Source organism: Kogia breviceps, chromosome 18, assembly GCF_026419965.1.
Source record: "Kogia breviceps isolate mKogBre1 chromosome 18, mKogBre1 haplotype 1, whole genome shotgun sequence".
NCBI classification, from domain to species: Eukaryota; Metazoa; Chordata; class Mammalia; order Artiodactyla; family Physeteridae; genus Kogia; species Kogia breviceps.
In genome coordinates, this window is record NC_081327.1 from 13,932,659 (window position 1) to 13,951,633 (window position 18,975).

The 18,975-nt window shown below is 38.8% G+C and overlaps 1 protein-coding gene across 6 annotated transcripts in view; it reads right to left on the reverse strand.

Annotated features, from left to right (window-relative positions):
• ZFP14 (ZFP14 zinc finger protein) overlaps positions 1-2,800 on the reverse strand; it is a 36,026-nt gene extending 33,226 nt beyond the window's left edge. For 3 of the 6 annotated variants that reach the window (XM_067019118.1, XM_067019120.1, XM_067019119.1), the window contains exon 1: positions 2,761-2,800. The gene's annotated coding sequence lies outside the window, so the exon portion shown is untranslated. The remainder of the gene's footprint in view (positions 1-2,760) is intronic. The other 3 variants (XM_067019117.1, XM_067019121.1, XM_059045037.2) reach the window with 2 other exon arrangements.
• Positions 2,801-18,975: the final 16,175 nt, after the last annotated feature.

Consider the following 18,975-nt stretch of genomic DNA (forward strand, 5'->3'; position numbering starts at 1 on the left):
CGTCCTGACAAATGGGTTTCTTCTGCTTCTGAACCAATCCTTTGGGCTAAGATACCTATGAAGCCCTCCAACTGCTATTAGATCCTCTCGTCCTCTATTTTTCTAACCTTGCATGTAACATCATTAAAATAAAAATTGTAAGGCATAAATCTTACTGTATGAAATCCTCCTTTTACAGAGACCTCACAGCTATAATCTGGACATAACTTGACAGTGCTTGCTGTCGTCAGCTTAATATCACCCCCCTCATGATGGATTACTGAGTAAGTTGGGAAGGATTTGTTCAAGTATACGTGCTGATGAGGCTTTGCTGTCAAATTTCCAAGATATAAATCTCAGCTCTGACAGTTATTAAGTGTGTTACCTTGGACATGTTACTTAACTTTTCAGTCTTAGATTCCTCCCATATAAAATGGTGATAACTATAGATTCTATCCCAAAGCATTGTTATGAGTATTAAATAAGACACTACATAGAATAACACACTAAAGTAGCAAATAAACATTTAATAAACATCAGCTATATCACTGAAGATGAAGAATACTACATACTTCTTCCCACAGTTATTAGAGAAAATTCTCTTCTGCGCTTTTTTTTTTCTTCCACAAAAAATTTGAGCTTCTCAGCCCCGCTCTTCCTTAGAATGCTAATAAACTTCAGAGCTTCAGACTGATAGGCAATTCCTCTTAACAACAATTTACAAAGGGAGGGTATGTGGATGGATGAAGCACACATGGCAAAATCCTCATAATTTTTGGATCTGGGTGATGAGGAAAAACATGGATCACACTTTAATAATATCAACTAAGTCTACTGAGCACTTATATATCAAGCATTATCTGAGAACTTTAAATATATCAATTCACCTATTCTTAGCAACCCTACACAGTAGGTTCTATTATTAGCCTCCTTTTACAGATGAAGGAACTGTGGCACAAAGAGATGAAATAAATTGCCCCAACTTCACCCAGCTCTAAGGGTGAAGGATTAGGATTAGCACCCTGATAATTCAGCTCCATAACCCATACTGCAACTATACTAAACTGCCTGTCATAAGACCACATAAATATGTGGCCTGAAACAAATTCATGCCGTCAAAAACCTCAAACCACTTTTCAATTTTCTACTGATGTTTCCCTTCCCTCCCACTAGTAATCCCTTGTTTTGTTAACACAGAGTTCTCTGTTAAAAATCTATCACCTTACCACTCCTAAAAGCCTCAAAAGCATAAGACCCTGTCACCAATCAAACCATCTCCTATCTTTCCCTGCTTTTGACCTCAGGGAAGTGGAAAAGATCAAAACACCTAGTGTATGATTCCAACTAAACTGTAATAAATAAATCACAGACTAAAATAAAGCTCTACAGTTAGCCTCCCTGCATGAGGTTTACCTGCAGACCATTCAAATTATTAGAAAGCAGCAGCTCACGGGTGGAATTAAATGACTGCCAAATGTTCATCTGAATAGCCACTGGAGAGGAGAGGATACCCTTGGTGGAAGTGGGGGACTCTATCCTCATCCTCTCCACCATTCACTGGGAAGGAAGAACAAAGTACCACACCAATGGATAGTATATTCCGGTGTTAAAGCCTAACCAGCTAAAGACTACCTGTAACAATCCTGTACAGTCCAACAAAATGAGATTTACTGACTCAAGAGAGGGAGGAAATTCCACAGGAATGGCTGGAATGTGACGGAGGAGAGGGATAAGAAAAGCTCTTTTGTAAAGAGCTGATTTCCAGCTGAAGGATTCTGAAGAGGTGGGGAACGATTCTTCAGTGACTGCTGTTCCTGAGCTGAGAAAAGGAGAGGTAGGGATTAATTGGAGATTGAGTGCTAGAAAGTGAAGTGAGGGTAATTTAGCAACTGGGTATCCCCAAGGGATAAAATAAAATCAGCAAGGCAGGTCTGGAGCAACACTGGTAAGAAAGCTATAAGCTCTCAAAAAGGGAGTCTTTATGGCATTTTACAACTGCTGCATGACCTGGGCAGAAAAAACGTTTTCTGCAGCTTGCTTTATCTGTCTATCCTCTCCCATCCAGATTAATGGCAGGGCTGCTTTTTCTGGTTTTTCACTCTTTCACAGGAGAAGCAAACGTCCCCACGTCTAGAAAAAAAACAAAAATTACATTTCATGGAACAAAGAGGAAACATAAACATATATATAATTATATATATGTATATACACATATATAATTTTATATATATAATTATTTTCCCCTTTCTGACTCCATTCCTAAAGATCAGCAGGTTGGGGGAAGGAGACGGGAATATGGACACATTGCGCCTTTTTCGGAGCTCAGCCTGTCCAGATTAAGGACACACCCCCGCTACCACATTTGCTCCCGCCATCCACCACACACATAACCCGATGGAAGTAAGAGGGGGCCTGGGGAGAAGCTGACCCTTCCGGGTGAGAATGGCCAGAGTACAAAGACCAGGGCTGGAATATGTCTCTGAGTTCTCAAAAGCTGCCTTGGGAGGGAGCTCTGGTTAAGCTGTGGTTCTGGGAGCTGTTGTTCTTCTGCGTCTTTTTGTTAGGGGCCTTCACTGTGAGGTTCATAAATCTAACTCGGAGCCATTCTGGGCCGCTGCATCTGTGCGGCCCTGAAGCAGGAGGACAGAGGACGCACCAGGGCGCCCAGTGTCCAGTCAGCGTCACAAACTACACAGTCACTTCAGCCCAGTGCACACAGAGGCCCGCGCCGCCCCCGCGCCGCCCCCGCGCCCATTTCCTCAATGCACGAGACGAACTCACCTCTCCGAGCTGACACCAGCAAGGAAGCCGGAAGGAAACTAGGTGCAGAGGCTTGTGGGAAATGTAGTCCCGGTAAGGAGGGCCTGGTCCTCGCCCCAACGGGCTGAGAGGAATGCGCAAGCGCGGGCGCGAGCGCTTGGGGCGGGAGCGGGCGGTGGACCTACAGAATTGGAGATGGGCTAGCCGGGGAGGGGTTTCGAAGCTGACCCGGGCTGAACGAGGCACATGCTGGCAGCTTGGATTTGCTTTGTCCCTGAGGAACCCCTACTAGGGCTTAGAGAGGTCTTGGCACCAGCAGGCGCCTAATACATGTACTAGGCGCACGGCAGGTGCTCAGTATATATACACAAGCAGGATGTAGATATACATCAAGTCTCAATATCCCCCAAACCCTAGCAGAACCTTGGACCCACAGAGGTTGCTCGCGCTCTAGCTCCCTCCCTCCCTCCCTCCTCTCTTTGGGTTTTTTCCCTCTCTCCCCCCTGCGCTTGTGAACGTATAGTTCTATAAAAGTATATTAGTTTAAGGTGGTTGATATTGTCACTTAGATGTTCTTTATCCTTACTGATTTTTAAAAATCTACTTCTAGTAATTACTGAGATAGATGCGGCTATTTCTATTTCCCTTTTAGTACTATTAAGTTTTGCTTCAAGTATTTTCAAGCTCTGTTAAGTACATACATTTATGATTGTTTTCCGATGAGGAGGATTTAAAAGTTAACATTAGGGAGGGTGTCTTCAGAAGTCTCCCAGATGAATAATAATTGGATTCGTCCTGCCTTGAGTTCATTCAGGAAAGAAACCGGATAAGCCTGCCAGCGACCACACTGCAGCATCCTCCCCATCTTAATTTGTGTGTGTGTGTGTGTGTGGTATGCGAGCCTCTCACTGTCGTGGCCTCTCCCGTTGCGGAGCACAGGCTCCGGACGCGCAGGCTCAGCGGCCATGGCTCATGCATGGGCCTAGTCGCTCCGCGGCATGTGGGATCTTCCCGGACCGGGGCACAAACCCGTGTCCCCTGCATCGGCAGGCGGATTCTCAACCACTGCTCCACCAGGGAAGCCCTAGGCTAATCTTAAATCTCATTTTTCAAACAGAATATGTATGAAGTAGGAGATACATGAAAACTACGATTGTGGATTTGTCTATTTCTACCTTTAGTTCATTCCGTTTTTGCATCATGTATTTTGAAGCTGTTATTATAGTATACGCACATTTATGATTGTTTCTTCCCAATGAATTGACCCTTCTATTATGAAACATTTCTCTGTGTCTCTTGTCTTGACATCTGTTTTATCTAATATTAGTAGAGTCACTCTAGTTTGCTTGTGCTTACTGTGTGCACAAGTATATCTTGTTCTACCTTTTTCCCTTAAACCTATCTGTGATTACATTTAATATACATTTCTGGTAGATAGCATGTAGTTTGGATTTCACATTTTTTATCCAGTGTGGCAGTCTTGGGGCTTTTCACTGAAATATGTAATCAATTTATATTGATGTAGTTATTAATTTGTGATTTATGTTTACTATTTTGTTGATTTCTATTTGCCACATAAAAAAAATTAACTATTACTCCTTTCCTGCTTTTTTTTGGGGGGGGTGTTGATTAATTTTTTCTGGTATATTTGAATTCTGTTGGCTCTTCAGCTATACCTCTATGCATCTTGTTAGAGGTTGCCCCAGGGATTAAATATGCATCTTTAATATAGTTTACACTAGAATTAATATCATACCACTTCATGTAAAATATAAGAACCTGTAACAATATCATTTCATTTGAACTCCTCATTTTTTTTTTTTTTGGCCACACTATGGGGCATACCAATCTTAGTTCGCCAACCAGGGATCGAACCCACACCCACTAGGGGAAGCTTGGAGTGTCAACCACTGGACCACCAGGGAAGTCCCTGAACTTTTTATTCTTTGTCCTACTGTTGTCATTTCAACTACATACCTTATAAAACCCACCGTACCATGTTACATTATTTTGCTTTAAACAGTCATATATTTTAATAACATTTAGGAAAGAAAACAAATTTTATAGTTACCCACATATTTTCCATTTTTGATACTCTTCTTTCCTACCTGTTGGTCTTTCCTTCCTGTTTCATCCAATGTCAATTCCCTTCAACCTGAAGGACTCCCTCTAGTGTTTTCTATACTACAGTTCTACTGGTTATGATCTAAATCTTCATTTATCTGAAAATATCTTCATTTTATCTTCATTTTAAAAGGATATTTTTCTCTGGGGATATAATTCTGAATTCACATTTTTTCTTTAATACTTTAAAGATGTTATTCCATTGTCTTTTGGCTTTTATTGTTTCTGATTAAGTCAGCATTATTCATATTTTTGTTTCCCAGTATGTTATGTATTGTTTTTTTCTATCTGATTACAGGATTTTCTATTTATTAGATTTGGGAGATTTTGGTCATAGTTTTTTTTCTACCACATTCTATTAATCCTCTCATTCTAGGACTCTATTTACAAGTACAGTAGGTCACTTAATATTGTTCCATAAATATCTTTCTTTATTCAATCTTTTTCCTTTTTGTACTTAAGATTGGATAATTATTACTGATCTATCATGGATATTACTGACCATTTCTTCTGATACCCCCCATCTGTTCTTATGCTCATTCAGTGAAATTTTTGTTTGTTTCTTCAGTTATAAAACTGTCATTCCCAATTCTATTTTATCCTTTCCATTTTTCTGCTGAAGTTCCTGTCCATTTATTCATTATGACTATATTTTCCATTAAGTCAATAAACATATTTATACTACCTCCTAATTAATTCCAATACCTGGGTAATCTCAAGTTCTATTTCCATTGATTGCTTTTTTCCTGCTTATGGATCACATTTTCCTGCTTTTTTGAATGAGTAGTCATTTTTGATTGTATGTTGTACATTGTGGATGCTATGTTGTTGAGAGTTCAGATTTTGTTATATTTCTGTAAAGATTATTGATTTTTTTATAGCAGCCAGTTAATTTACTGGCAGATCAGTCTGATCCCTTCAAGGCCTATTTTAAGACTTTCTTCCCTTAGATCTAGAGTAGCCTTTGCTTAGGGCTAGCATAACTGTACTCTAAATGTGTGGCCTTTTTAGGGTATGAGCTGACTACTAGGGTGTTCAGAAGTGTCTGTCCACTCTGAATGTTTGGAATTTCCTTTTTCCCAGCACTTCTAGAATCTCTGTGCAGCTCATAACTCCCCAGCAGCTGTTCTCTGCTAGGCTTTGTGGAGTCTCTCCCTGTACATGCACAGATTAGTATTAATTAAAAATGTAAGAAGATCCCTATGCACAGTTCTGGGACTCCTTCTTTGCAGAAAACTATTCTCTTGACTCTACCCCACTAATTCCAGCCACTTAGCATACCCAAACTCTTAGTCTTAGGCCAAATTCTTAGCCTACTCCGCTCAGTGAGACTCTGAGTTTACTTAAGCTATACCTCTCCATACCATACTCCAGAAAGTAGCCCCAGGCAGAAAGCAGAGACAATCATGGGCTTACTTCATGTTTTTCTCTTCTATCAGTGATCATAGTCCTGCACTGCCTATTGTCCAAAGTTTGAAAACCATAGCCTTATATATTTTGCGTAGTTTCACGATTGTTTTTGGCAAGAAACCTAGTTTGATATCAGTTACTCCATCATGGTCAGGAGGCTTTAAATTTTTTTAAATTCCTGGAATCCATACCTCTCTTGTATTTCTAGTTCACTAGGATTGTTGGTTGGAGACTGAACCAACATCCTTTGCTAGTTCACAACCTTAAGTAAGTTAATTAATTTTTTAGTACATTTGACCTATCTAGCACTTAGGAATACATTGCTTTTATTACAGTGCTCGTGATGTACTTGATTGGATTCAAGAAAAAGAATCTGCAGTTTCAGGCATCTCAGTGGAAAAATGAAACCGTGTCCTGCAGATTGTATTTTATTTTTTAAAATCTAAGATAGCTGCATTTTTTTTTACTTTAATAAGACAGTTAGGCTTTTGACACCACCCTGTCTTTAGGTGTTACTTTTAAAATGTTAATACTTTCTATTAGTCACATTTAACTGAAAGAAAGTGCTTCATAATTTATTCACCAAGTACTTATCATACACATAGACCAGGCTTTTTTTGTGGCCATGCTGTGTGGCGCAGCACGTGGGAACTTAATTCCTAGACCAGAGATCGAACCCGTGCATTGGAAGCACAGTCTTAACCACTGGACTGCCAGGGAGATCCCAACCAAGCATTATTATGCATCAGATACATTAATTAATTAATCAATAAGTAAAATCACACACAAAAGCCCAGTTTCTACCCTCAATGAGCTCACAGCCAAGAACTGAAAAATTACCATTTTATATTTATTTATTTATTCATTTTTATTTTTGCCTGCATCAGGTTTTAGTTGTGGCATGTGGGATCTTCCATTGTGGCATGAGGGCTCTTCGTTGTGGTGTGTGGGCTTCTTTCTAGTTGTGGTGCACAGGCTCAGTAGTTGTGGTGTGTGGGCTCTCTAGTTGTGGCACACAGGCTCCAGAGTGCATGGGCTCTGTAGTTGTGGTGCATGGGCTTAGTTTCCCTGCAGCATGTGGGATCTTAGTTCACTGATCAGGGATTGAACCCACATACCCTGCATTGGAAGGCAGATTCTTAACCGCTGGACCACCAGGGAAGTCCCTGAAAAATGACCATTTAAACACAATATGTTAAGTATAAAATTGATCTGACAAGACTGGCGTGATCAGGACTCTTATTCACCATTTCATCAGCAGCATCTCACCTAGTTCCTGGCAAATATCAAGTGCTTAAACATATGAAAAATGAACACATGGAGACACTAGGGTATAAAAATGTCCTTTTAAGATTTGAGTATATAGCATAGCCAATTATTGGGTGAGAATGTTTACATACACAATTCAGATATCAGTTTGTTCTATTGAGAACAGTAGATATTCCTTGACTATCGATTTTGATAACACTGGTAGATTCTGGGCATAAAAATTATAGAAGGAGATTATATTCATATAACTGCAATAATCAAGTACAGGATGCAATGAGAATTCAAATGATGGGTAAATGGTTTCCAGACCTTATGTTTGAACGGAATCTTAAAGCACAAGTATGATTTTTTTCAAGAAATATATGTTCCAACCAAAAGTATGGAGTTATATAAAAAGATAATGTTTGGAGAACTCATATTACTGATTTCAAGACTTTCTATAATGTAACAGCAATTAAAACAGCATGGTATCAGTAAAAGAATAGATAAAATATCAGTGGTACCAAGGAGAGAGCCCAGCAATAGAGCCACACAAATATAGTCAACTAATCTTTGACAAAGGAGCAAAGGAAATTCAATGGAGAAAGGATAATCTTTTCAACAAATGGTGCAAAACAACTGGATTCCCATATGCAAAAAGAACAAAAAGCAAAATAACACAAAACCTTGATACTCAAAATGGATCATAGCCCTAAATATATAACACAAAACTATAAAACTTTTGGAAAAAAAATAAGAGAAAATCTGTGTGACCTTGGGATGGTTGATGAATTTTTAGGTACAACAACAAAAGCATGAGCCATGAAAGAAAAGATCAATAAGTTAGACCTTATTAAAAATCAAAAACATTTGTTGTGTGAAAGACACCAAGAGAATGAAAAGACAAGCCATAGACTGGAAGAAAATATTTGCAAATACATATCTAATAAAAGATTTGTATCCATAATATATTTTTAAAATCTTAAAACTCAACAATAAGAAAATAATCCATTTGAAAAATGGGCAAAAGCTTTGAGCATATACCTCACCAAAGAAGATACACAGGTGGCAAATAAGCATATGAAAATATTCTCAACATCATTTGTCATTAGGGAATTGCAAATTAAAACAACGAGATATCACTACTATCTTAGTTTGGGCTGCTATAACAAATAGGATAGGGACTTCCCTGGTGGTCCAGTGGCTAAGACTCCACTCTCCCAATGCAGGGGGCCCGGGTACAATCCTTGGTTAGGGAACTAGATCCCACATGCCACAACTAAGAGTTTGCATGCCACACCACAACTAAACATCCCACATGCCACAATGAAGATCCTGCAAGCGGCAACAAAGATATCACGTGCTGCAACTAAGACCCTGCGCAGCCAAATAAATTAATTAAATATTTTTTTAAAAATAAGGGGCTTTCCTGGTGGCACAGTGGTTAAGACTCTGCCTGCCAATGCAGAGGACACGGGTTCGAGCCCTGGGCCGGGAAGATCCCACATGACGTGGAGCAACTAAGCCCGTGCGCCACAACTACTGAGCCTGCGCTCTAGAGCCCACGAACCACAACTACTGAGCCCATGTGCCACAACTACTGAAGCCCACGTGCCTAGAGCCCGTGCTCTGCAACAAGAGAAGCCACCGCAATCAGAAGCCCATGCACCACAACGAAAAGTAGCCCCTGCTCGCCACAACTAGAGAAATCCCATGCACAGCAATGAAGACCCAATGCAGCCAAAAATAAATTAATTAATTTTTTAAAAAATTCTTAAAATAAATAAATAAAACAGCTGCTCCGTATAAAATAATAAACAAAAACCAAAACCAAATTAGGATAGACTGGGTGGCTAAAACAACAAACACTTATTTCTCACAGTTCTGGAGGCTAGCCAGCAGATCAAGATCAAGGCATAGGCAGATTTAGTGTCTAGTGAGGGCTTGCTTCCTGGTTTGCAGATGGTTATCTTCTTGTTTCATCTTCACATGGCAGAAAGAAGAAAGAGCTTAAGCAAGCTCTCCTGTCTTCTTATAAGGGTACTAGTCTGAAAAGGCTACATACATACATTTTATATGACATTCTGAAAAAGGCAAACTATTAAGACATTAAACAGTTCACTGATTGCCAGAGGTTTAAGGATTTGGAAGATTTGAACATGTGAAGCACAGGGAATTTTTTAGAGTGGTGAAACTATTCTGTATGTTACTGTGGTAGTGGATATAAAACACTATGCATTTGTCCAAATCCATAGAACATCACAGCACAAATAGTGAACCTTAATGTTTACTCATAAAAAAATCAATTAGAAAGCTGATCCTGAGGGATCCCAGGATGAAATTCACACAATGACAAAAAATCCAATTCAATCCAATTGAATCCAGTTGTATTAAAAATGTATGATAAACCTCATTGAAGAATGCGGGGGGAAGCTGACTTAAATAACTTTAGGAATGAGTAGAAACTGTAAGTCTAAAGACAAGTGTACATAAACGGTGTATGGGTAAACAATTCTGAAACCACTACATGTAAACAAAAAAATAAACGGATGAAAGACAATGAAAGCCAGGTTCCTCAGTCTTGGAGTGGGAAGTTCCAGACCACCCAAGGTGGGGAAGTAAGAGGGTTCTAGTCACCAATTACAATGTGTGCCACCAAGCAATTTTTGGACACCAGCTGGATGTCCTACAATTCGACCCAATTCTGACACCATTTTCCCAGAGATAGCATCAGATTCCCCAGGCTGAGGGCTCAGTCCTATAACACTGCCCACTTCTCACCACTTCAGATGCCAGCTGCAAGCCCAGATTGTTACCTGTGCTTCTGACCAATTGGAAGCTAGGTTGTTACCTGTTTCTGACCAATTGGTTATGTTCTCACAACCCCTTCTTCAGGTTTGATTAATTTGCTAGAATGGCTCATAGACCTAAGGAAACCCATTTACTTACTAGATTACCGATTTATTAGGAAGGATATTAAAGGATATGAATGAACAGCCAAATGAAGAGATACGGAGGGGAACATCCCAAAGGAGCATCTGTTCTCATGGAGTTTGGGGCCTGGCACAGTGGCACATGGAAGCATTCTGGTTGCCGAACCTAGAAGCTTTCTGAACTCCCTCCTTCTGGGTTTTTATGGAGGCTTCGTTATATAGGCATGATTGAACTCTATCTCCAGCTCCTCTCCCCTCCCCAGAGGTGGGATGGTAGTGAAGGAGAGGAAAAGGGGGACTGAAAGTTTCAACTTCTAATCACACGGCTGGCTCCACTGGCTACCAGATCTCATCCTTAGGTGCTTTCCAAAAGTCACCTCCTTAACACAACAAAAGACAACTTTATCATTATTCGGGAACTCTGAACTATTTTTGCAACTTTTCTGTAAATCTAAAACCATTCTAAAAGAAAAAGCTTATTTAAAATAAAGTAGGACTTCCCTGGTGGTCCAGTGGTTAAGAATCCGCCTTGCAATGCAGGGGATGCCGGTTCGATCCCTGCTTGGGGAATTAAGATCCCACATGCTGCAAGGCAACTAAGCTCGCACGCTGCAACTACTGAGCATGCGAGCCACAGCTAGAGAGCCCGTGCACCACAGGTACTGAGCCCATGTGCTCTGGAGCCTGCGCACAGCAACAAAAGATTCCTGAGTGCCACAACTAAGACCTCACGCAGCCCATAAATAAATAAATAAATAAATATTAAAAATAAATAAAGTATGAGACTATAGAACAAGACAACGGGTGCAGGAAACTTGCATTAGACGTTTTAAATTAAGGAGTAACAGTGAAAAGTGAGATTTATATAACTATACTAGAGTGTTCTAAGGATCCCAATGGCAAAAAAGTGGCTGGACCTCAAGAATTTAGAACAGAACTTTAAAAACTCAATTAGGCCTCTGCCTTGCCCCACCCCCACCACCCCCCACCTCACTCCTTACCTTCTGAAAAACCAGAAAAGAAAGAGTATGCAGGGCTTCCCTGGTGGCACAGTGGTTGAGAATCCACCTGCTGATGCAGGAGATGCGGGTTCGTGCCCCGGTCCGGGAAGATCCCACATGCCGCAGAGCGCGCGGAGCGGCTGGACCCGTGAGCCATGGCCGCTGAGCCTGCGCGTCCGGAGCCTGTGCTCCACAACGGGAGAGGCCACGACAGTGAGAGGCCCGCGTACCGCAAAAAAAAAAAAAAAAAAGAGTATGCATAAACCCAGATTAGGCTTTTCTAAAACCAATCTATTTTCTTGGAGATTAAACACATGAAGTAAATAACTCAACAGCTTGGCTGAATAGTAGAATTGGAGATATGTGGAAGAGTAACTATAAGAATAGAAAAATCATGATCAGAGTTTCTCCCAAAATTCTGTACAAAAGGATAAAAGTGGAAAACATGAGAGAAAATGACACGTGAAAGGCAATGCCAGAAATTCTAATGCCTGTCTAATAGGAATTCTATGAGGAGAAACCAATAATAAAGAAGAAAAGGGAATTTTAAGAAAAAAAGCAAAAAGGAAAACAGAGAAAAATTTTTGGAGGTGAAAAAAGACAAATTTTCAAGTAAAAATTATAAAAGCTAAAATTTATAAGTGCTCTTTCTTTTACCAGGCCTATTTTTAAGAATGTTACATGCATTAATTATTTTTCATAACAATCCCATCACGTGAGTACTATTTCGATCCTCATGTAACAGACACAGAAACACGGAGAGGTGAAGCGACCTGTTCAACATCACAGAGCAATTAATGGAGGAGGCAGAATGCAAACCTGCTTTCTTTGTTAATGAAACTTTTTATTTTGACATAATATCAAATGTACAGAAAAGTTGCAAGAATAGCACAAAGAATTCCTGTATACCCTTCACACAGATTCTGTAAATGCTAACATTTACTGTATTTATTTTACAATCCTTTTTTCTGAACACTTGGAATTTCATTCAGAAAAGTCAGTTGCCCACGTAAGGCTCCTTTACCCCTAAATGCTTCAGTGTATACATCCTAAAAGCAAAGACATTCTCTCCCATAATCTCCATAATTACTATGATCAAAATTATGAAATTTACATGGATATACTTTTATTTTAATATTTACCTTATTCAAATTCACATTTGTTCCAATAAAGCCTTTACAGAAAAAAAAATTCTGTTCCAGAGTCATATATTACACTTGTCATGTCTCTTCAGTCTCCTTTAACCTGAAACAATTCCTCAAGCTTTGTCCTTCTTGACCTTGACATTTTTGAAGAGTAAAGGTCAGTTATTTTGTAGAGCATTGCTCAATTTGCATTTTTCTGTGATTTCCTTATGATTAAATTCTGGTTATGCCTTTTGGCAGGAATATCACAGGTGTCGTTCTGTTCTGGAGGTACAGGATGTCATTTTGTGCCACACTGGTTATGTTAACTTTGATAACTGGTCAAGATGCTGTCTGCCAGGTTTCTTCACTGTAATGTTACTACTTTTCCCTTTGTAATTAATATTTGTGGAGAGAGACTTTACAATAGTATCAAATTCTGTTTCTCATCAAATTTTCACCCATTCGTTTTGGCATACATTGATGATTCTTACCAGAATCAATGATTACTGTGATGGTTGATTGATGGTGACTTTCTAATTTCGCCATTCCTTCTACATTAGTAAGTTGGCATTCTACTATAAAGCATGTTTCATGGATTCTTCTTTTAGTCACTGTGTTAGTCAATGGTTTTACTCAATTTGCTACTATTATGACCTGTTTTGATGCTCAGATTGTCCAGATTTGGCCAGTGAGAACCCCTTGAGATACTGTGACTTTTTGACATATTTCAACCATTTTTTGAGCACTTCCCTACTTTCTACCCCCTCAGAATGTTCCAATCTCATCTTGTGTTTTCTCTGCTCAGTGTCTTATGCTATTTCTCCAAGGAGCCCTTGTTCCTGGGATCTGGGTGCTGGATATTCTCATTGCTACGGCGGTGTAATTGCTTCTATGTCCTCTCTGCTAGGGGGACATACATACACACACCTTTATATGAATTTCTAAATTTATTTTTTTTAAAGCATGACTTTGTAGTGATACCTCCAATTGCAATCCAACACCACAGGGTTCATCCTAGCCTCCTGCTCTCCCTATTGCAACTCCCTTCTCCAGCAACAACAAACTTGGCTCCCATTATATTTACTTACTCCCAAGTACAGTTACTTTTTTGCTTGATTCTAGAATACATGAAATACTTCCAGGATTATTCATCTATATCACTGTGTAAATCAATCCTACTAACAAGAGTTAATTACTTGTTTACGGGGTTTTTTTTTTCTTCTTCTGTTTTTAGCCTGAGGGAATATGGTCAAATTGTCTTCAAAAGTTGCTTGCCTAAGTCTTTTTTCCCCCTTTAGTGTGAAGGAAACTTTTTTTTTTTTGCTTATATTTCAATTTAGGTTCTCTCCTGTTATTCATTTTTTTAAAAAATTGAACTATAGTTGAGTTACAATATTGTGTGAATTTCAAGTGTACAGCAAAGGGATTCAGTTATACATATATACTCTTTTTCAGATTATTTTTCGTTAGAGGTTATTATAAGATATTGAGCATAGGGACTTCCCTGGTGGTGCAGTGGTTAAGAATCTGCCTGCCAATGCAGGGGACACTGGTTCGATCCCTGATCTGGGAAGATCCCACATGCCCTGGAGTAACTAAGCCCGTGAGACACAACTACTGAGCCTGCATGCCACAACTACTGAAGCCCATGCGCCTAGAGCCTGTACTCCACAACGAGAAGCCACCACAGTGAGAAGCCCGCACACCACAACAAAGAGTAGACCCTGCTCGCTGCAACTAGAGAAAGCCTGCGCACAGCAATGAAGACCCGACGCAGTCAAAAATAAATAAATAAAATAAATTTATTTTTTTTTAAGATATTGAGTATAGTTCCCTGGGCTATACAGTAAATCCTTGCTGTTTATGCGTTTTATATATAGTTGTATGTTAATCCATACTCTTAATTTATCCCTCCCCACTTTCCCCTTTGGTTGTTATTGTCTTTAAAAAATTATTTATTTATTGGCTGCTTCAGGTCTTAGTTGCAGCATGCTGGACCTTTTGCTTCAGCGTGTGGGCTGTTTGTTGTGGCGCGCGGGCTTCTCTCTAGTTGTGGCATGCGGGTTCAGTTGCCCCGCAGCATGTGGGATCTTAGTTCCCCAATCAGGGATCGAACCAGTGTCCTCTGCATTGCGAGATGGATTCTTAACCACTGGACCACCAGGGAAGTCCCTGTTATTGACTTTTAAAATTTGTAAAACATTAATATGATCCCCAACGTAAAAAAAACACAAAAATAAAAAATAGAATGTGTCACGTCCCTGTCCCTTTATGTACTAAAATCCCCTATGTATTTGGGTCTATTTATGGAATTCTGTTCTATTCCACTGGTCTGTTCATACATGAGTACCACATCGTTTTGATTATAGGGACTTTTTAGTATTTTTAATTATCTGGTCGGACTAGTACCACTTTGCAGTTTTTCTTTTTCAGTGTTAACCTGGCTATACTTACATAAAACCTGTATTGCTACCACTATAGATACTGTATACACTTCAGATGAAAAGATTAACTGAATTGTCCCCCTCCAGTAATTCTCCTTCCCAGTATTTTTCTCTTCATGACCCTTATCAATATGTGAAGTTTTCTTAGTTAGGTACTCACTGGTTGTCTGCTTCCCAGATTTTCCTGGAGATTGGGGAGCTTGTCTTTAATATCTACTAGCATATTGGAATAGCCAGAGCACACCATGGCACCCTCCAGGTATGCATTATACACAAGCATTTGCACGCATTTTTTATTAGCTATTCTGGTGGGTGTACAGCCATATCACATTGTGGTTTTAATTTTTCCATTTTCTTGATAATTAACGAACACGAGCACAGCCTGATATCTTTATTGGCTATTTGGATATCCATTTTTTGGAAATGCTTATTTTTTTTTTTTTGGCCATGCTGCACGGCCTGCAATGGAAGCACGGAGTCTTAACCACTGGACCGCCAGGGAAGTACCCCCATTTCTTATTTGGTTGTCTGTCACTTATTGATTTGTAGTGGTTCTTTATATATTCTTGGTCAAATGTATGTATTGTGAACATAGTCTCCTAGTTTGTGGCTTGCCTTTTCACTTTAATGGTGTCTTTCGATGAAAATAGATATTTTAATTTAATATAGTAAAATTTACTTATTTTTCTCTATATGGTTAGTGCTTTTTGTGTTCTGTTTAAGAAATCTTTGCTATCCCAAGGCTAGGAAAATATTCTGTTTTCTTCTAAAGCCTTTGTCGTATCTTCTACAATTACATCATTAACACATATGGAATTAGTTTGTGTGAAGTGTAAGATAAGAGCCAAGGTTAATTTTTTCTCGATATGGATATGCAATTGATCCAGTGCTACTTATTGAAAAGAAGAGCACTTCCTCTGCAACCACACTGCAGAGGAACCTTTGTCATAAATCAGATGACCACATGTATGTAGGTCTGTTTCAGGGCTCTTTATTTTGTTCTATTGGTCTACTTGTTCGTTTTGCATCAGTATCATGTTGCCTTAATGACCAAAGTACACCTTATCACATTAACAAATTCAAGAAGGAAAATATATAAGTGTGCTAAAAAGGCATCTGACAATATTCAGCAGGCATTTTTACTTTAAAAAAAAGTTAAATAGGGACTGAAGGAAACAAGTGAACCCCACAAGGTCTTTTTACCTCAAACATAGAGCAAACATTACACTAAGTGATTTCCATTAAGTTGGGAAAACCAACTAGATGCCCGCTATCACCACTAATCCTAAATATTGTTCTGGAAATTATTTCTGTTAGAGTAAGAATAATAAAATAATCACTATAAATATTCAGGAAAAAAATCATATCTTTTTTTTTTTGCTATACGCGGGCCTCTCACTGTTGTGGCCTCTCCTGTTGCAGAGCACAGGCTCCAGACGCGCAGGCTCAGAGGCCATGGCTCACGGGCCCAGCTGCTCCGCGGCATGTGGGATCCTCCCGGACCAGGGCACGAATCTGTGTCCCCTGCATCAGCAGGCGGACACTCAACCACTGAGCCACCCGGGAGGCCCAAATCATATCTATTTGTAGTTGACATAACTGATTGCCTAAAAAATCAAGAGTCTAGTAAAAAATGAATTTTAAAGATTATTGGGTAATAATGAAAGCGATGATTGTATCCATATTTAAAATTTTAATATTACAATATCACAATAAAAACAAATAAGCCACAGTCTGAGAGAAGGTGAGTCCATCATAATACTAGGTAAAGGATTACTATCTAGAATGTTATTTTTAAGAATCCCACTATTTTTAATTTTATTTAATTTTATTTTTTTTGCGATACGCGGGCCTCTCACTGTTGTGGCCTCTCCCGTTGTGGAGCACAGGCTCCGGACGCGCAGGCTCAGCGGCCATGGCTCACGGGCCCAGCCGCTCCGCGGCATGTGGGATCTTCCCGGACCGGGGCACGAACCCGTGTCCCCTGCATCGGCAGGCGGACTCTCAACCACTGCGCCACCAGGGAAGCCCATGAATCCCACTATTTTTATATGAATGTTTTTTAAAAAAGGAACATGGGCAATACATATGAATTGGCAAGCTATAGTATTTAGCAATAAACATATGTGAAAAGATGCTCAACTCATTATTACCAGGAAAATATTAAAGCACATACCAGAAGTGGGGATATAAGGAAATAATATTTCGCCGGTTGAAGGGGTTGTAAATTGGTACCATTAGGATGTTCTCCTCTTCTACGGCAATATCTAGTGAGGTTGAACATGAACATAACCTCTGACTTTACCAATCTCACCTTTTGATAAATACCTCAGAGAAACCCTTGTTATGTATAGCAAGAAACTCAGATATTCAACAAGCTATTTTTCAGTGAGAAATTATATATAACCTAAATATTGACCAATAAAAGCCCTCAATACATATGGTGTATTTACATAAAGAAAAGGACTAGGGGTTTTCTATTCTACTGAAAAGAACAATGTTAAATCCAAAAAAAAGCAAGCAGCTGGTTGGACAGCATGCTGAGTTGCTTGCCTTGCTAGATAACCATACACCTGCCACAATGCTGACATTTCCATCCTTGAAGCCTCTCCTTTTGGTTAGGGCAACATCTGCCAAAGTGGAATTACACCTACAATAGGTATTGGGAATGGGAGCTCTATAGTGAAGTATGAGATATTGAGTTAGATAAAATGAAACATTTTTGATAGTCTTTTGATAGGCACTTAATGTGATTTTTTTCTCCCAAGAAATATAGAATATAGAGCTTGCATGCTTGTTTGACCACAAAATCATTTTCTTCAAGAACCATTATGTACTGGGGTTTTGTGGAACATACTTTAAGAAATTTTGAGTTAATATACTATCCCCAAAATACTTCAGTTAACAAGAAAATGTTACCAGGGAGAAGAAACACATAATAGCCCTTAAAATGCTCATTGTGTATGTTACATTTTTGTGTAAACACTGTGTAATGTCCACAAATCAAAAGCAATTTGAAATCATGAGTGGAAGAGATTTATTATTCTAGATGGTGACTGATTATTCAATGACATCTGCCCAATCTGCCCACTCTGAGCAAAATGGACTTAGAGGTACAAGTCAGTGTATGACAGTGACATTCATTTGGTCGAAAATAAAGTGCTGTGGCAATACTTGTTTTTCTTTTGTAGAAGGTAATAACTTTTAAGTATTGAATGCCTATTTTTCAAATAATTTTTCATTCCTTTTATAAAATTGATGAAGCTAAAATAAATGAGAAAAAGAAGAGAAACAATCGAAAGAAATTATTGGGGCAGGATCACATCATTTTTCCCAACACTGTTACACTGCTCAAGTTAGAAAACCTAAATGCCTAACTAAATCACAAAAGGTCAGGCCCTGGTATTCCTGGTTAATCATTTAATGTTTTATAACTGTTTTATTAGACTACTGAGTTCAATTTACTGAACTTTATTTGGAATGTCTGCATGTATCTTAAATGATACTGGTCTAGATTTTGCTCTTTAGGGATTACCCTCGTCTAAAATTTTATTATTCGGTTATCTGCCTTATAGAATGATCCTACAAAATTTTGTTAGAGGTTATCTATTCTTTAAAACTTTATTGCCTGAAAAACTATCAATTCTAGTTTTTAAAAAAACAAGAACATAACTCCATTTAAATATCCTTTGTTTACAGATCTCATACATTATAAAACTATAAATTATAAAATCTATAAATTGTTTCAAATATAAAATAAAATATAAAATCTATAGATTGTTCAGGCTTTCTATAGTCTCTTGAGTCAACTTTGATCATTTCGGTTTCTCTAGATAGCTCATTCTCTATATTTTTATACATACTGAAATATATGTATATAGTAACACATATAAATTTTAAAACTTTAAAATCTCTTTGACATATGTACCTATTTCACCATTCCCATACA